Below are 20,117 nucleotides of genomic sequence, written 5' to 3'. Positions count from 1 at the left end.
TTGAGCTACCTTATCCGCATATGCTAGAGTATGCTATACATCAAAATCTATAAAATCATCAATGCATCATGCACCATGATACAATATAGTTCTTCTTCTCTTATCTTCAAAATGTCCAACACATCTTCCATGAATAGGTATTCAACCCCCTTAATGGTGACAACATGGAGAGAAGCAATGGGTGGCTCATTGCTTAGCATCTCAACAGCGCAAGGAGGTGTATATACAATAGCTTAGCTCGGTGTTGCCTCTTTGCTTGGATTGAGAGAGATTTCCTTAGGCTCCCTCTCAAAATGATGTAGTTTTGGCTAAGAGGGTATGTCAGTGTCTTTCTCGCTATCGTCTTGCACATCAATGCACAAAACATAGATGGCAAAGGCTACATTATGCTTGATGAGATCCATCATGATGTGGTCCTGGGACGAGGTAGGTACTGATCTAGCATGGAGATGTTGCCCCACATGCATCAAGCTTGGTTTATGACCTTTTTATAACTCAATATAGTACGTAGACTATACAAAAGACCTATAGGAATCCACCTAAGAGTAGTGTTTGAAATGAAGCAAGTGAGAGAATTCGCCACATCACAAAATTATACCACTATGCTAGAGCTAGGATCTACCACAAGAAGTGAGCTCTCTATATTCAAAGTCATGCAAAACCTCGGGTAAATTTGATCTCCTATAGGCACATAGTGTGTGGTGCTAATCCATATGGCAAGGGTGGGAATAGTAGCCATGGGATAGAGAGAGAGAGAAGGAAGGAGAGCACAAGTTTAGAGAAGTAGAGAATGAAAGTGAAAATGAGTTTGGAGATCTGGCTTTTATGTATCAAGGGTTTTAAATAAAGATTCTTAACTCAAATAGACAAATGCTTCATTATACTTCATTATATCCTCAAATATGTTTGGATCGTTAAGTATGTTCAATTCTAACTAGAAAAACTCTTGAAATTTTTTAAGGAAAATTTTTCTAAAAGACCTTAAAAATCTCTTTAGATTAAATTCTTAGGAGAGCCTAATTCACTTGCTTTATTTTATGTGTTCAACTTACTTTTCCTTGCATAAATGTTAATGAGCTCATTGATAAAACTTTACTAGAAGTTTGACTCTTTGAGATGGTAGATGTATCACGCCAAGTGATAATATATATTTTAATAGAAATCATTCATAAATAAGAAATCTAGAACTTGTTGTGTGACGTATAGTTTTTCCATACACCAACCATATAGCAAATACCTTATCAACACAAGAACTCAAGCAACATGGTTACAAATTATTATTGTCACTCAATAGACCAGTATAGGTCTATTAAATAGTAAACTAAAACAAAATCATTCACTCCATCTAACAAGTTGCAAATAGAAATCTAAATGCTTCCAATACTTATTTTCATTCCTTCCAACACAACAGAGCAAGTGCTCAAAGAAATGAGTAGAAGAGATGAGTTGCAATATATCATTATGCAAAAACAATATTCCAAAGGCTACAAAACTCTAATATACAATTTAATCATGATTTTAACCAGTATTATTGACTAATTACAATATATACATGTTGGGATCATAGTAAACCAAAATTATCAAAATTAAAAATACACAAAAGTTTTAAAAAAATTTGTATTCTCTCTTTATAAGAATTTTTGCAAATATTCCACTATCTCAAGGATATGTGAAGAAGCACATTGCTTACATGTCAAGGATTGTTCACTACTATGAGTCTTGACTCTTCTATTATCTAACTTGAAATAGAAGTTGCATAGGGGATTATTGGACGTTAATTTGATTTCTTGTCTTAGAAAAGAAATGGGTCAATGACTCTCTATGATGTTGACTACAAAAGGATTATGACCATTCCACAAGATAAGCACATCTATGAGAGTTTTATGTGTCTCATCTCGGGTATCTTGATCCAAGCTAATCCACTACCATCGTCGCAAAAGTCACCATCTTCTATATCTAGAGTGAATGCACATTGTTTGTCTCGTGATGAAATACTTGTAATTAAAACAAAAAATAAGGTAAGTAAAAGTGACAAACAAAACAATTCATCTAAGCCATACCTATATCAATTAAATCGAGCCATACAAGTCAATAAAAAAGATTTACCTAAATGTAAGATCTAATTGGTTGACCCTACACTCGATCGTCTCATCAAAATGTGTTCTTTTGACCTTCCATGACTCACCCAATAGCTGACTCGTCCATTCCTTAGAGAGATACTTGCATTGATAAGTAAACTTTATTTTCTTCAAAGCATCACATGAACCAAACAAATGTGCAAACAATAAAAATGGAATAAACCAACTAAGATATACATCTTTGGAGCATATGGTAGGTTTCATATCACTATTGATGTCAGATTTTATCTTGGACATACATGCTTCTAACAAGTCTAAGCTACCAATCAACCATTCACAACTAGACAATGGCGACAATGATTCTATACAAAGGGATGCTTTTATTATTACATGTAAGCAACAAAGGGATGCTTTTATTATTACATGTGAGTGAATTTATCCATGTATAGAATCATTAGTATAACAATATTTTGTACATAAGCATCCCTTTGTCATTTCACATATTCAATTCTAATATTATGTAATGCTATGAGACTGCAACACTAATGCTATCTCATGCTATATCATAGTTTTAGAATCTAAATAAAATTCTCCTAATAAGATAAAAAACTAAAAAAATATTTTCTTATTCATAGTATTTTGATTGTGAATTTTTAAATACAAAAATGTATTCACATTGCAAACTTAATGTTCAAATCTATACTAGATTATTCTTTCCATCAATTCTAACTAGATGCCAACAATAATAATTCATTAAAAAATACTTACAATTGAAACAAATTTTTACATTTAATCATTATAGAGAGCAATGTACTTGAGAAACTTTATAGCCCTCAACCCTAAGGCTATTAGAAAAGAAAATGATTTCTGGTGGATAATAGATGTATCTCACTAAGAGGCCTAGGATACAATAGCAAAAGGTAGTTTAACTAAAAATGTGCATAACTTACAAATGTTTTCTCCAAATGAAATGAAATTTAACAATGGAGCAACTTTTAAAAAAGGGCATTGTACTTGTAATTTTTTTACAAAGAAGCCCACAAATGTTAAACAAGAAGTTGAGTTATTACAAGATCATTGTTCCTTCATTGTGAGATTCATGGAGTACAAAAACAAAAGATGTCAAAGCATACATGTAACTTACAAAGGTTTTGTCCAAATGAGTTGAAATTTGACCATGGTGCAATAGAAAAAAATGACAATATACATGTGGCTCTATTTGTAGAGAAACCCAGATATGTTGAAGAAGTTAAGTTTTTAGAAAATCATTGCTCTTCACTAGGGAGATGCTTGGAGTACAAAAATCTTCTTAGCTTCCTTTCTGCTACCCGTCTATCCTTACAATTTGCACAAGAGGGAGCCTGGTGCTCTTTTACAAAAGTTTCAAGGGCGCCTTGTATTTACAAATGCGCTTTTTCCTTTGACTTAGCTTTTGAGGCCGCCCTTGTGCTTTCGGCCATTTCCCTTCTTGCTTCTTCCGTTGTGTCCAATTTTCTTCTAGCTTCCTCTTTCAGCTCCCGACTTCTTGCGCTTTTTCACTTCTTCCGCTTTTTCTTGTGCTGAGGTTAACATTACCCCCTCCTAGTCGAGTGCCAATCCCATGATATTGATGGGTAGTAGATGGAAGGTGGGATGGGTGTAACCAAATGCCTTTTTGAGTTTGTATACAAGCCCTTGCAGGGGATAGGGTTGGATGGATTGGCCCTTGAAATTGAAGATCGTGTTGGGGCTGGTCCCTCCTTGATGTTGACGATGGTTAGATCTATCCTTTGAAATTGCAGATGGTGTTAGATGGATCCCTCTTAGAGAATGGCTGGTGGGTGGATTTGTCTTTTGAAATTTAAGATGGTGTTGGACAGATCCCCCCATGGAGATTAGCAGGTGGATGGATCTATCTTTGAAATTGACAATGGTGTTGGATGGATCCCTCCTCTCGTCCTCCTTCCGAGGTTGCTATGACATGATCTTCACATGACTTTTTCCTATTCCATTCAAGTTGCCTTATCCCTTCACCTATGTGCGTTTAGACTTTACCACTTGCACAAGCGGAAACCTAGCACTTCTTATAAAATGAATTACATTCCACCTCGCACTTTCCTTTGCAAGAGCCCTCGGAGGTTCTCCCTCATCCTTGAGAGAGCCTTGCTAGAATATTCGGTGCTTCCCTCCATCCTTGAGAGAGCATCATTCATCCTTGACAAGACCTCCCTCATCCTTGAGAGGACCTTGCCAAAATATTTGAAGCTCCCCCACGTTTTTTTTAGCTTACCATCTCCTACACTTTTCCTGCTTGAGTAGAATGAGCTTCTTCATTCACTTTTTGACTTGGGCTTCCTTGATCTTCATCTGCTTTGTTTTGGCTGCATGGTGACATGTCATGTAATAACAGTCATGTAAGTCGATGATGATGTGGTTTTGTGGGGATTGGTCTTGGGAAGAAACTGATCAACCGGTTGAGGTGGTGGGGGCCGAGAGTGAATTGAGTGGATGATAGGGCCTCTGAAGTTGGTGGGTTGCATCATTTGTATTTACCTGAAAAGAAAAGAAGGTGCACTATCTGGGGGTGTATCTACCTTATTGTGTGGTGCATTGTGCTCGTGCTAGTGGAACTAGAAGTTGGGTCAAAAGCCTGGGTGTTGTCCCACACTTGAGGAACCAGCTCATGCATGATTGTAGGTGTGGTGCACGACTTAGGGAGACGGGTCTAGAATTCATGCCCTTGAGGTGCCATAAGCATAAAGTGGGGAATCAAAATGGGCTAGGGGGTTAGGGACGAAGTCGACCGACCAAAGCCACTAGACGTTTCTAACCTAAGGACCCCTAGGTGCAGTGGCTATGATCTACATGCTTTTTTTTGCCACTCATTGATCTAGCCCTTGCACAGCTATCCTTGCCAGCATTGAGGTCAAAAAAAGAGTGGTGGGAGGTGGCATGAAGTAGGGTCTTGTCTTAAAAACCTCCCATTAAGGAGCCATAGCTTACTGCCCCCTTTCAAAACTTTGCCCTGTGTGTTTGGTCAACCTTTGCCTCTCTTCTCCCTTGTGCTTTGGTAGCTTTGCTTCTTTGGGCCACCCTACAATTTGCGGTTGGATTCGTAGCCCATGTCTTAGAGCCCTACGAGTGATCTCAAAAGTTTTTCTTGATGACTCAACGGCCTTGTCTTCCTCAGATTGCGTGGCACCCAAGAGAGTGTGGAGGATGGCGCATTGTTAGGCTTCCAAAGTCACCTGTGTGGCCTCTGCCCTACTCTCTGCTAACACCCTATCGCCTTCTACAAGGGCTAGCTTACACGTTAATTTGCTCACTTTTTCTTTGCTCCTATCCATCCATTCATCTACTTTTTTCTTCATTTCTTCCAAGCTTTCGTCATGCGTGCATGCTAATGCCCTTAGCCTCCTCTTCTATTCCTTGATTTCTCTTTCTAAGCATTGTTGCTCTCCAAGCTTCACGGCTATCCTTTGTTCCTAATTTTCTATATGCTTTTGGTGCCGTCGACTTCTCCCTTCTTCTACCATTGCTAGCTACTCTACGGCATCTCAAATCTTTTCATTTTCCTTTTGCAGGTCTTTATACAACACCACCAGCCTTCAAAATTTCATTGTAGGCTTATGAGGCTTTGTCTTTCTACTGCAAGTTTTGCTTGCCACCTCTCTTCTTCTCCTCCCTTGGCCTCAAGCTTCTCCTTTAGCTCCTTGATCTCTCTTTGATGTATGGCCACTTGACAGGTTCTCTCTAATTGAGAGGCTTCCATTGTCTCCCTTTCGGCGTCGAGCTCATTTATGGCTATTTTCTTGTCTTTATTTGCCCACTCCAGCCGTGATAGGAGTTCATGTACGTAGTCGTCATAGTTTGTAGACAACAGTAGTGGAGTGGGACCAGTGGTTGTAGATGCCTCTATCTTCTGCCTTTTGGGGTCCCGTCTAGATTCTGCATTTGCAGTTGTCTTTCTTTTTGCTCTCGTCTCACAAGGGTTCTTGCACTTGCACCTTGAGTTGCCTCTTTATTGACTAGGAACTGCACCCATGCCACAAGATTGCTGGCATCCACCGTGGTAGAGGAGTCTTGGGTGGGTGCAGTGAATGGGGTCACGGGAAGTAGGACGGGTGGGATGGGGTTGATTAGACTTTTTCCCTTACCCTGAGTTACTGGGTGTGGCAGGACTTTGGGTGCTTTGGAGCTGGTGCTTGGATCTTCGTGTGTGGGTGGACTCATGGTAGCCAGTTCTTCTTGCCTTGAAGGTTGCTCCACTGAGAGGCAGATGACCAAGACTATGTCTTCTTCTTCTTCTTCCTGAGCTCTACATCTTCCTCCTCAACTCTTCTCTTTCTCTCCTCCTCAGCTTTCCTGGATTCCTCTTTTATTCTCTTTGAATCATCTCTTTGTTTTCTCTTTCTTCATTCTTCCGTGCTTTTGGACTTACTTTGGGCTTTGTGTAGGTCTACTTTCTTTTTCTTCCCACTCTCTTCTTTGGCCTTCTTTTTCGGAGTCTCTTTCTTTGATTTCTTGACTCTTCCTTGGCCAGATTGTGCTTCTTGCTCTCTTGCTTCCTCACTCATAGTCCTTTCATTGGACTGCTCCTATCCTTTGGCGCGGAGGAGACCTATCTAGTGTCCCACCGATTGTCTGGTCTTCTTGTGCTTTCCCGAGTGCCCCTCTTATAATGGCCATCAAGACCCCTCAGCAGCCAATGGTAGCGGCCTTTGATGATGATGACTTCCTAGCTTTGGAGGCCGAGGATTCTCCCCTGTAGGTCTTCCACCGATGGCCAATGCTTTTTCTGACATTTCTATTGTCTTCCTCACGAAGCCATTTAGGTTCACCTCATTGAAGGACTTGGCAGCAATGCTCTCCAACATTGGCACATTGATTCTGTTCATCAATGTGTTGTACCTTTGGCTAGAGAATAGGGCATGCACCATTTTGGCTTGAATTTGGACTTCGAGGTCAAGGATGTCAGCTAGGCTGATGCCGTCATTGGTGTTGAGTATCACTTTGTCCATTCCTAGCATGTCATACACATCCCTTTTTGGCCTTCTTTCCACTTTGTTGGGTAGGCCCATTGCTTTCTACACCAACTCAAGGTTCAGCTCAATTTCTACTTGGCGGGCTTCACTCTCTAGATGCACTGCGATGGTGCCATGGTTCCTGTTGAAGGTTGAAGGAATTCCATACACTTCTTGTAGTCGATGGCTTGGCCCACCTTCTCCATGTACTTCTGTAGCTTACACTACTTCATGAGTTGCTTAATGGCTAGCTCTTCCATTACAATGTCTTCCAAATTCAAGATGTACCTGAATTTGAAGTGGCTGTAGGCACTTGTTTCCACTGAGAGGCCATACTTCACCTACTCCTCATCCAAGTATAACAACTTGCTAGTTTTCTCCTCTCCTGCCATTGTAGGTGCCTGTCACGAAGCCATGCTCACGATTAGTTATCTTAAAACAATTTATTGTGGAAAGATTATGTGCGTATGGGCAATTGAAATGCTTAAGTATAGAAAGAGACTTTTCCTTGAAGCAATTTTCTCTATTTCCAAAAATTTCTGACATTTTTCCTCAATCACAAGTTGGTTTTCATCCACTCTTTTCCACTTTTGGACATTGATTGAGGTTTTTTTCCTTGCATGTTCCATTCACCTTACATGTTTGATTCTTCACCTTTTTCCCTCCCTGTTGGAGTTGAGAAGAATCCTTCCTAGGATTAAGGTTTGAGAGGTCAAGGGCATTTAGCACATGCTGTAGTGTTTTACTTTCGCATGAGCCAATCACAGAATTTTGGATTGTATTCTAGATTAGCATAGCAGTCCATCTCAAAAGGACAGATGCCTACTTGAGTGATGTAGGTGAGAACATCTGTGAGGAAGTCACTTGAGTCTATTTGACCGGCAATGTGTAACTCCTCCTCAGTCAGAATGAGATCTAAATATGGGTGGTTCAGGAGTTGCTCTTCTAGGGGTTGGCTATGAATGGTGGTCAACACCCTATAGGAGATTGGAGCTACATGAGTGGGGTCATTCTCCGAGGTTTTGATGGCATGTCATTGCTCAGCATAGGTCATGATTTGGAAGCCCTCTTGCTCCCATTGAAGTCAGAGAGCATACCATTTCCTCAAGGAGGAGTCAGAGTCGGCTAGCTTTGTCAACTCTTCTAGCTCTCGGCCTGTTGTAGTGACTTTGCTCTTGCGATATGATGGGATCAGCCATTGTCTAAGCTTTTTGTCGAGAGATCTTGTTGTCAATCAATTCCTTGGCTACTTCGGGAATCTTGACGAGCACGAACTCATAGTTCTCCCAAGTTCATGGCAAGGAGTGCACCTCCATTGCTAATTTCTTATCGAGGAGGCCTAAGTCTAGCCATTCATAGTTCTAGGCTAGCGTGGTGAACATGGCATCCAAGCATTTGATGCAGGTGATTTAATCATCCCTCGTGTTCACGGCTAGGTCCATGGCTACCGTAAGGATAGAGTTATGCTTATAGGAGGGTTTGAGGTCTGCAGGGAGTTTAAGGTTTGGTTGAACTGGATAGCTCAACTACTGATGCCTATCTTCTGGGCTACTCAATGGGGAGTCTATCGGTCACTTGTGCAATAGATTGGTCCTGCGGCGGCTCGGTTGATATACTGCTCTCAGCATGTGGAGCAGTTGGGACACTAGAAGCATTAGGTTGAGTTGACCTAGGGCTGATTGTTTGCGGATTTGGTTGATAGACTTCGTGAGGTTCTATGGATTTGGTGCTTTTTGGGGCAATGGATTTCTCATCCCTAGTTGGGTCACCACTTTGTGGAGATGGGCTGGAGGGCTTGGATTGAGGAGCACATGTACCATTCTTGGACTTGGGCAACCAAGTCTAGTTTTTTCCTTTGTAGTAGTAGCCTTGAGCGCACAATAGGTCTTTGGGTACCCATCACAGTTTAATTGTTCATCTACTTTGGTAGCGTCAGCTTTGCCTTTTAGGCCTAGGATGTGATATTTTGTGGTTCATGAGTTTATGAAGGTTGGCTTCTAGGCGGCTACGTAGTTGTCACTAGGCATCCATTTGAGCTCTTGCTCAATGGTATTGGATGTGTCTCCTTTATGCTATAGCCAACTTGTCTTCGTAAGATGGGTCAAGTTACAACCCCCCTCCTTAGACCTTGCATTAGGTTCCTCCATCGGTGGCATTGCAGGCTTTGATGGAGCTATGTTGCCCTTGCTAAAAGCCATCGTTATTTGAACATTGCCAATGGCAAGGTGAACGTGCTATGAGTCATAGTCGACAACATTGCAATGTGCTTCTTTCTTGAATGCGCATCCTAGCAGTGATTCCTTACCAGTAGCCTTTGTGTTAGGCATCACATAGAAGATCATATGTAGGCTTTCAGCCTCAATAGAAATCACTTTTTTGCATTTTTCTAGTAGTGAGTAGGACTGTCCTCCAAATGGATTGAGTTTAGTGTTAGTAGGCTATAGTTGGGACTAACCAATAAAAGGGTCCATTGATCGTGTGTAAGGATGTTATAGTCAGCTCCCTCATCAATGAGTGTGTCAAAGATGTGTGTCTTCTCGGCTGTCCACTGATATGTGTAGGTAGGCAGGTGCCACCACTTCCTCATCTTCATCTTTAATTCTTATGATGTTGGCCACTCGTACCTTGATAGGGTTGGGTTGTCTATGCGAGCTCCTTACCACCATTGAGAGCCGAATTTTGCTACCGAGAAGTGCTTAAAAATAGCTAAAAATTACGAATATCAAGGGCAAAATATTCAACGTCGAAGGCGGCAGCTCGATCTAGGACAATTTTAAGCGTCAAGGTGCTCTAAGGACGCCCGTACAACACTTCCAAATTTTTAGTAATTTTTCTATGTGCCAGTACGAGTCAGAGGAATTGGCAGCCAGTGCGGGACCTCAAGACGAGCTCACAGAAATTTTCGGACTGTAAAACAGACGCCGGACACTAGAGATAGGCCAAAAACCGGCCGATCAAGGGAGAAATGAAAGGGTGCCACCCTTTGGGGGCCCTTTTGGGCCCCAAATTCAACGCGAACTGGGGGGGGTGTTTTTTTTTGCGGCTGAAAAGAAAAACATGGAGGGGGGCGCAGGGCGACGTGGAGAGATGGAGAGCCTTAGGGCACTGAAATACACCCATACCATCTGAAGCCAGGGCTGAAATCCCTGTTCTCTCGGCCTCGTATCGCCGTCCTTCGTGCCCAGAATGGTGGACTGTAGAGAGAGAGAGAGAAAATCATTCTTTCTCTCTCCTCCCTATCTCTCCTCTAAGGGCAGATTCATGTGGGAAGAGAAGAATATGAAGAAGAATTGACGGATGCTTGCCCAATCGAAGGGGGATTGCTCCGCGATGCAGGATGAAGATAAATTGCTGATTCCGGACTAAAATGATGGCTGGAAATCAGTCATGAGGCACGTCAAATAAAAACCCACAAAAGACGGTAATATACTTTTCATAAAGAAAAATGGTGTTTTTATGCAATTTGCTTCATGGAAATTTATTCCTATGGGCTGATATTTAAATACAATGATGTTTGTGATGGTTGCTATCAGTTTATCATAAAAAATTTAGAAATTCATTTGTTGTATGGCTGGAAATAGTGAAATAAAACACGAAAAAGACGAAAAACAAGGGGAAATTGGGTGTTTTTGAGATATAAATGGAAAATATAATAAGACACACCAACTAAACTTATGTTTTTGCTGCAAATGAACCTAAGGACCACATCCCATAACTCATTTTGTATTTTTAGTTATTTAATATTGCAAAAATACAAGAAAAATAGAAAAAATAGGGAAAAATATGGGAAAAATGGATTTTGAGTACCGAAAATTAAGGAAAAATAAGAACCATGTTTGTGGATGTATGGGGGGTTTGAAGTATGAGGTTTAGCCTCAGTTCAGCCCTATCTCTATGTTTTAGTGAGTTTTTTTGCTTTTCATACAATAAAAATGTGGAAAATGAACCCTAAACCTATGCACCATGCACAACCTAAACGGGTGAGGGCGTAGAGTGTATAAAAGGTGTTTAAATGCTAAATGAAATGATGAAAAGCTTGTTGGTTTTTTATGCATACCATTTAGTTTGGTCGATAATTAAAAATTAAGAACCTAGTAGCACGAGGGTTTCTCGGTGCTAGGTTTATGCAACGCCACATATACGAATGATAGTCAAAATGATTGAAAGAAATGTTTTCCACACGTGCACCAATGCTGATTTTCTTAATTGCTTGAGCACATGGACATTCACAATTTGCATAAATCATAAAGAAACTTAAAAAGTATCAGACAATACCTCCTGGATGCATGGCAATTGCTTTCTAGAGACATGACCAACGTTGAGTGAGTAAGGTTATCCCAAGCTGTAAACTAGGCGTTGGGTCTAAGGGGAAAGAAAGTGAGGTATGGTACATTCCTGGATACGATCAATTGGTACCTTGAGAGAACTATGTGTGATGTTGTGTTATATATGTTTAGCGACACATCGAGGGGCCAATCCCCAAGGTGTAGGAGAGTCGTAGAGTGAGGTAGTGGCAGTCAGCCGTGGAAGGACCTCCTATGTTTGTGCTTCGTGCTATTTGGCAATGTGCTGGGACTCCCTCTGAGGAGTGTTAATTGGGTTAGAGTTGGACTACGAGACGTGATACAAACGCAAGAAGTTTAGGAAGATGATGTATGTGTCATCCACGCTCCTGGCCGCGAGGCCGTGGGGTTGTTGAGCACATGATAGAGGTCCAGCTAGTGCATGAGCCAGTGCCAGGCCGTTTTAGGTCCCATCAGTGGTGCGTCTGTCGGAAGCCGCTTAGAAGTGGTGGTCCTCGAATCCTGGTTGTCTAGGGACCAGTTAGCAGTTTATGCCAAAGGATACTGAGATTGATCCGTTATTCATCGATAAGCATCGTCTAGTAGAAATCCAAAAGCAAAAGAGAGACGAAAGAGCTAGGCTATGTGCTGAAATCCTTAGGAGGTATTCCCCTAAGCGTAAGAGTGCTGAACCCTTACGAGGGAGTGGATCTAGTGGTCTTGGTGCCACAAGCAGTAAGTTAGGAGAAGGTGGAAGCTCTAGTGCTCCCCTTTCTTCCAGAAGGTAGTCTACATCAAGTGCAGGAGGTTTAACCTCACCGTCCCCTATTCCTAGTGCAAATCCAATTTCCGTTATGGCGCAGCCCATTGCAATTCCTGCAGGAACAACGGATTTGCCGGCTCTAGGTTACCCGCTACCCATTTTTAATGGGCTAGTTGAGGAAGATGCGGAACTCCACATCAGGGAGTTTCAAAAGCTGATGTTTAACTGTCGCATCTAAGAAGAAGGACATTTAATGATTTTCTTCAACATGACTCTCAAAGGAAGAGCTGCCATATGGTATCATGGTTTAGAACCGGAACCATATTGAATATTGATTCATTTTATGGAGCTTTTCGAAGGGAGTTTGCCCCTGAAAGGGGTGGGCAATATTGGTTGCGTGTACTCAATGTAACCCGCCAAGAACCACACGAGGATATTCGTGCTTATGCGAAGAAACTAAAAGAGGTTTTCCATAAGTTGGGCACCTCTATTCCTATCCCCGCAGCTGCCCAATTGCAATATTTTCTGCATGGCTTGGACTTTAATATCCAGTTGCAATTGAGTAGTGTCCCTTTGGGGAATATAGATACTGCCATTACACGAGCACAAGAAGTGGAATCCCGACTACAAGCAGCCTATGCCTCTCGAGGCAATTCGAATATGGGTCTAGCATTGGGAAATAATATGGCGATGGCCAATGGCAGTAGTAGCCAAGGGATAGCGATGGCTAATCCTAATGGGAGAGGGAACATGATGCAGAATGTGCCTTTATTACCAGCTCCCCCTAGCATGTCGATCCCTACGGGCAGTCAAATGGCTCCAAATTGTGGAGGCCATGCAGTTAATCCTAATACCATGCATGTGGTTCAACAACCAGTGTCTAACCGAATTGTTAGGCCAATGGAACGAGAGGGTAATGATCAAGGCTACAAGTCGAGCGCTTTCAATGTTCTTGGCGAGGTTAAGGACATGATGAAGCATTATACCGACATGATTACGGAGCAGTACCAACAAATAGCCGTTGATGTCAACTTCCTTAAAAAACAACAAAATTTGATAGGAAGTAGATATCCGGATGAGGGTGCACCTTCGAGGTTTAGCTGCAAATGGTGTGGTGGGCAACATTATCCACAAAATTGCCCAAATGTCAAGTGCGACATCTGTGGAAAATCCGGCCATTTAGCAGCCACTTGCTGGAGTAAGATTAGTTCCCTCCAGCGAGGTAGTCGGCAACCAGGGCCTATTAATCATCGTGCGCAAGGAAATGATTCCCAGCGAGAAGACGGGCCTAAACAAATACTCCAACGACCAAAGACTACAGTGGAGGAGCTGCCTAGTGGTAGTGGGGTTAGTTTGATTGAGGCTGTATGCGTTAATGATGCTAAAACCTCTAATTTGCGAGCTGTCCTTACAAGAGGTCAAAAGGGTAGAGAGGCCGACAAGGATAAGCTTGTCGACGGAAACCCTAAACAGGGTGACAAAGGAACGCAAGTTCTGGATCCTGCCATGGAAGGGGGACCTCTGAAGCCCGTGGAGAGTAAAGCCGATGTTAAGAAGGGTAAGGAACCATCGAGGAAGAAGGTGAAAGTTAAAAAAGAAGCAATAAAGCCGGTTCAGCAACCTAAAGAGCGGATGGTTTGGCGTGAAAAGCGAACTCTGCCGAACTATCATGAATTCGATTTGGTGAGCTCTCTTTGCGAAGTCAAGCCGGATGTGAATCTTTTACAGCTTATTAAGCTTTCTCCAGGAGTACGCAAGGAATTTAGAAAGATCGTGCGTACTGGGTATATCGTAGAATCTTTGGGTATTGCGCGAGTTGGTGATGACTGGTTCGAGCATGCTGAGAAGCATTGCCCAAGGGTTGCAGCCTATGTCGATGGGATATTAGTAGATTATGCCATTGTCGACACAGGATCATCTGTTAACATTATGAGTTCTAAACTGATGGAAAGGTTGGGTCTTGCGATCCAGAAAGATACCTCCACAATTCTCAGAATGGCGGATGATAGTTTGAGACAGCCGGAAGGCTGCATTACTAAGGTCCATGTCACTGTTGCAAATGTAGAATGCCTGTTGGACTTTAGGGTGATTCGTTTTGCAGGGCGTCCAAGTTACCAAGTATTACTTGGACGACCTTGGATCTTGCAAGTGGACTGCCAAGTGGATATACCCGTCGGTCGACTGATATTCGACAGAGGTGCTCAGTGCGTGGTGATTGATGCCTATCCTGAGTCCCCGCAGAGTGAGAGAGCTCCTCTATCTTCCACAAAATTGGAGACATTAGAGGATTTATCTGCCAGTGAGACGTCATCGAGTGATGAGTCCAAAGAGGGATCCACCACGGAAGACATCTATCAGATCACTTTGAACGAGCCGATAGAGGCCCAAGTTCGTATAAGAGATGCAGATGTTATCGAGCTAGACCTTGACATGCCAAATGATTCGCGGCCAATTAAATTAGGTTCTATGCTCAGTTCAGCAGAAAGGGAGGACTATGTGTGTGTCCCTAATTCAAGAATTCCGCGACATCTTTGCTTGGAGTTATGATGAGCTGAGAGGCATTCCTCCCAGCCTGGCTGTTCATACTATTCCTGTAAAAGAAGGAAGCCGCCCTGTGCGCCAGAAGGTAAGGCGTATGCCTTTTGAATTGAGGGATGGGTTGTTTGAAGAGTTACAGAAGCTGAGGAAAGCGGGTTTGATTTTTACTGTGCAACACACGGAATGGTGTTCACCAGTTGTGATCAGAAAGAAGAAAAATAATCAAATCCGATTATGTGTAGATTTTAGAGAGCTGAATAAGCAGACAGTTAAGGATTACTACCCGTTGCTATTCATTAACCAGATTTTGGATCAATTAGCGGGTAGGGAGATATATTCGTTTATGGATTGCTTTGCAGGATATAACCAGATGGCAATTGCAGAAGAGGACAAGTTGAAAACAAGTTTTATCACTGTCTTTGGTACTTTTGCGTACCATGTGATGGCCTTTGGTTTATGCAATGCGCCTGGTTCGTGGCAACGAACAACAGATAAGACATTCGGTGACATATCCCCTGAAGAGTTGAAGGTGTTTATTGATGACTTAGGGGCCACCACCGTGAGAGAAAGGCAGTTGATCATTTTAAGAAAGTGCTTTGAGCGCTGCAGACAATTTTGTATCGCTCTAAACCCACGGAAGTGTGTTTTTGGTGTACCTTATGGGCTCTTGCTGGGCCATGTGGTTAGTTCGGTAGGAATTGCGACAGATCCCGAGAAGGTCAAAGTCATAGTTGCCATGGGTCCACCACGCACTCCGAAAGAAGTTCATAGTTTTCTGCCTTCGGTTGGTTATTACCCTAGATTCATAAACGCCTTGGCAGAAAGAACGTTGCCGCTTACAAATCTATTATCCTTTAGCTGTTTGTTTGTATGGAGCGACCCTTGTAAGGTAGCATTCGAGGATGTGAAGCAGGAGCTAGTAAAAGCTCCCGTTTTAAAAGCACCTAAAAGAGGTGAGGTGTTTTATATATTTTCAGCACAGCCACCATGCATAGTATTAGCTGCTGTTTAGCCCAAATCTAGGAGGAAAAGTGGTATCATCCGATAGCCTTTGCTAGTCGGAAATTGGGCATTTCAGAGATCAATTACACCTACATGGAGAAGTTGTGTCTGGCGATGGTCTTTGGGACCAAGAAATTCAGGGCACTATATCCTCTATGAGAAGGTTGTGCTTTATACGAAGACAGAGGGGCTTCGATTATGCAGCCACCTGATCGTCTAGCGAAGTGGTTAATCACTTTGCAGGAGTTTGATTATGAGATCAGGAGTAAGCCACCAAGGTTACAGGGTATTGTGGAATGTCTTGTGGACTTTGGGGAGCCGAAAGAATCTGTGGCTGAAGGTAGTGACATGGAGTCGTTATTTAAGATAGATACGGCGTCTATTCCCTCCTGGTATGCTGCAATAACGTATTATTTATCGACAGGAGAGGCTGGATCCGAACTATCTAAAGCTGAGAGAAGGAAAATTAAGCAGCAGGCATTAAAGTTTGCCTTGATCGCAGGTACATTATATCGGCAAGGGGTTGATGATATCTATCGCCGATGTGTGATGCCTGACGAGGTGCCATTCATTTTGGAAGAGTGCCATGATTCCGCTTGCAGAGGCCATTTTGCTGGATGGCTTACAGCACAAAAGGCTTTAAGAGCAGGTTACTGGTGGCCTGCCATCTTCCAGGATGCGTTTGTGTATGTTAAGAGATGCGATATTTGTCAACGACATGATAGTCGAGAGAATAGGAAAAGACCACTCACCCCTATTATGGCGATACTTCCATTTGAGAAGTGGGGAATAGACTTTGTGGGTCCTATTACTCCGTATCGTCGACTACACAAAAGAGGTATATTATTGTAGCAACTGACTACTTCATAAAGTGGTCAGAAGCACGTGCAACAAGGAAAGATGATGCTAAAGAAACTGCTAGTTTCCTTTTAGAGCAGATAATATGCCGTTTTGGTCCCCCGAAAGAATTAGCATCGGACTGTGGAACCCATTTCCTGAATAAGGTGATCAAAAGCTTGACTGAGGCTTGGCAAATCAAGCACAATAAAACGACCCCTTATAATCCGCAAGCGAATGGGCAAGTTGAAAGTACCAACAAGCAGCTTGTGGGTATCCTATCGAAAGTCGTATCTGAAAAGAAACGAGACTGGGACAAGAAGCTATATGTGGCAGTATGGGCATATAATACCACATTCAAGCAAGCCACTGGCCACACGCCGTTCAAACTAGTTTATGGTGAGGAGTGCGTTTTACCCTTAGAAATTGAGTTACCGACCATTAGATTCGCAATAAACCATTCTTTGGGTAGTGAAGACGCCCTATTGGAGCGATTTACGACCTTAGCACACCTAGATGAAATTAAGTTGCAAAGTCTATTACATTAAGAACGTTGCATGAAATAGTTGCATGACCTAAAAGCGAAGAAGTATACCTTTAAGAAAGGACAACTGGTTTTGTATTATGATGCACGTAGGGAGTTGTTTCCAGGGAAGCTGGAACCTAAATGGGATGGCCCCTACAAGATTGTTAGATTAGGGAAGAATAGGTCTACAGCCCTATTAGCTGATCTAGAGGGAGTAGAGTTTAAAAATAAGGTTAATCTTAATAAGATTAAACCTTATTATTTCTAAGTATGCTAATACAAAGAAAATGCATTGTAGGTCCATATGCTGGGGATGATCTGAGACCTGTGGAAAAGAGCTTAAAGCTGGTTGATGGGTTGGTTAATCCCTTATTTGGAGCACCCATATCTGGAGCAAAGATACCATCAGGGGAAACTCATCTGGTGGAGCAAAGGATAAAAGGTGATTGAGCAAGAAGACGGAACCTTTGTGTGGGAGATTAAAGTCTTCTGCCATCACTGTTTACGACTGTTGACGAGTATCCCTGTTGAGTTTAATGAAGAAGGTGGGATGGAGCCGCCAGTTCATCCTCTCAATATGCTAAACTTCGATTATCATAATTATGAATAGAGGAGTTTGTGATGGCGAGCTGTGTAAACCCATTGTGGACATACACATTATATTTTGATGGAGCATCCAGGGGCCCTAATAAAAAAGGGAGTGTTGGAGTAGTAATCCGAGGTCCCCGACGAAGAGTTACGATGAAGTTAGCTGCTTATCTCGGGGTAGGATTTACTAACAATATGGCGGAGTATAAAGCCTTGATTATGGGACTGCATATTGCCAAACAAGGTGGTATTCGTCGGTTGTTAGTAAAAGGGGATTCCCAGTTGATCCTGAATCAGCTAGATGGGACATACACAGTGCGGAATCCCATTCTTTGTATGTATCATCGGACTGCGATGACCCTACTTGAGGAGTTTGAGAGAGTGTCTTTTCAGCTGATTCCATGTTACTGGAATCAGTTCTTGCTTATGAAGAAGACCTCTTCTTTAATTGTGGTCCTAGTCTGGATATTGTGATCAATGATGAAACAAGACCCGGTCGCTTGTGGGGTATGTTATCCGAACATGCAATATATGGCAGACGATGGTTGATATGGGTGATGCAAAAAGTAGCCGAGACCAATCTACCGTTATTATCTGGGACCCATGGGTTAATTAGACAACATATTATGCATACGCCTCTTGCTATATATGCAGGAGGGATGGGTCATAACCTTATGCATTTAGTTTAGGGCTACGAGCCTGTTTTTCCTCCTTGGAAAGGAACCTATTATTGTATATATGTGCTATTCCAGGGAAGGATGTGTAGGTGTTATTCTGTTTGATCTCGTTAGGCCAAGAGGGCCGATCAAGTTTTGTAGTGAAGTGTTTTATTTCATTAGGCCAAGAGGACTAGTTGTCTGTTTAGTGCAGGTGCAGTTAATGGTTTCTTATTTGAGTTCTGTGCTAGACAGGTTTGAAGAAGAGCTTGGAAGGAGCCTTTTGTTGCATGGAAGCTTCTTGTGGCCCTATCCAGGTGATATCTTTCCTTTATGAGTACTGTGGTTTTTATCCTCTATGTGTTTGTGTACTTGTTAAGGGGTTTTTCGTTTCTTATTGGGGACCGGCGTCCAAGGCATGAAGTACCCAGGATTAGGTTCAGTATGTTTGAGGGAGGTCTCAGTAGTTGTTGCCTCCTGTAAAGACATTGCTAAGCACCAAAAGACCTGTTTTAGAAGGGAGTCCTAGTGACCCTGTTCTGCTAGCCTGCTAGGCAGCCGTTCTAGGAGTTCTTGTTAGTTGTGAGGCAGTTCGAGAAGCCTGTCGAAAAATGAAAAATGAGGATAAAGGAAAAGAAACCCTGAATATCTTAAAGACAATAAATATATACAAAGGTGTGTAAAAAGGGGTTCTAAACCCTAGAAGAAAAGAAAAGAAAGAAAAATTTATAAGCCGTTGATCATCGCCTTGTGAAGGCCTGGTAGGTTCCTGCGGACGAATCAGACCCGGGGCCGATGCCTTGTCTTCCTAGGGGTGGCATCTTGCTAGAAAAGAAGAAATTCAGGAAGGTTGGAGCGAAAATAAAAGTGAGCGTCAGAAAAGGATTAAGTGTCTCCTTGCGAGGGCTTGGTAGGTTCTTGGGTACCGAGACAGGTCCTGAGGCCGATGCCCTGTTCTCCTTGGGTCACTACGCTCAGCTCCCTCCTTTTTACATGCCCGAGTATGTCAATAAAATAAAAATCCTAAAAGAAAAAATGTGCTAAAAGAAAATACTTCTTGATCAGGCTATAGGAGTCCTCGCCTAGTAGGAGCTCCTAGTTGTGTTGTCCTTAGTTAGGTAGGTAGCTTCAGACCACCACTTAGGGCAACCTCTTTGACAGTTCTTTTTAGTTTGGCCGTGTTGGAGCGGTTGGTTAGTGACTAGCTGCAATCCTTTTATCAGATTATGCTAGGCCTACTCCTTGTGGATGTCATGTCTTGGTTTTGTCAGGGGGTAGGGTGAGCATTATGATGTGTTTAATATGTATCTATTTTGTATCAGCTTGATACTTCCTTTGGTTGTTTTGTGCAGATATATTGTGGGGTTCGACGGGCTGAGTCGCCCTATCCCGTGGTCGCCAATGAGAGCGGAAATTTGGTGCCGAGAAGTGCTTAAAAATAGCTAAAAATTACGAATATCAAGGGCAAAATATTCAACATCGAAGGCGGCGGCTCGATCTAGGACAATTTTAAGCGTCAAAGTGCTCTAAGGACGCCCGTACAACACTTTCAAATTTTTAGTAATTTTTCTGTGTGCCAGTACGAGTCACAGGAATTGGCAGCCAGTGCGGGACCTCAAGACGAGCTCACAGAAAATTTTGGACTGTAAAACGGACGCCGGACACTAGAGATAGGCCAAAAACCGGCCGGTCAAGGGAGAAATGAAAGGGTGCCACCCTTTGGGGGCCCTTTTGGGCCCCAAATTCAACGCGAACTGGGGGGGGCGTTTTTTTTGCGGCTGAAAAAAAAACATGGAGGGGGGCGCAGGGCGACGTGGAGAGATGGAGAGCCTTAGGGCACTGA

The sequence above is a fragment of the Lygodium microphyllum genome, chromosome 18 (genome assembly GCF_053477565.2).
Source record: "Lygodium microphyllum isolate KBCC chromosome 18, Lygodium_microphyllum_v1.1.10, whole genome shotgun sequence".
NCBI classification, from domain to species: domain Eukaryota; kingdom Viridiplantae; phylum Streptophyta; class Polypodiopsida; order Schizaeales; family Lygodiaceae; genus Lygodium; species Lygodium microphyllum.
The sequence above is the reverse complement of the archived record's forward strand: the minus strand, read 5'-3'. Positions refer to the sequence as shown.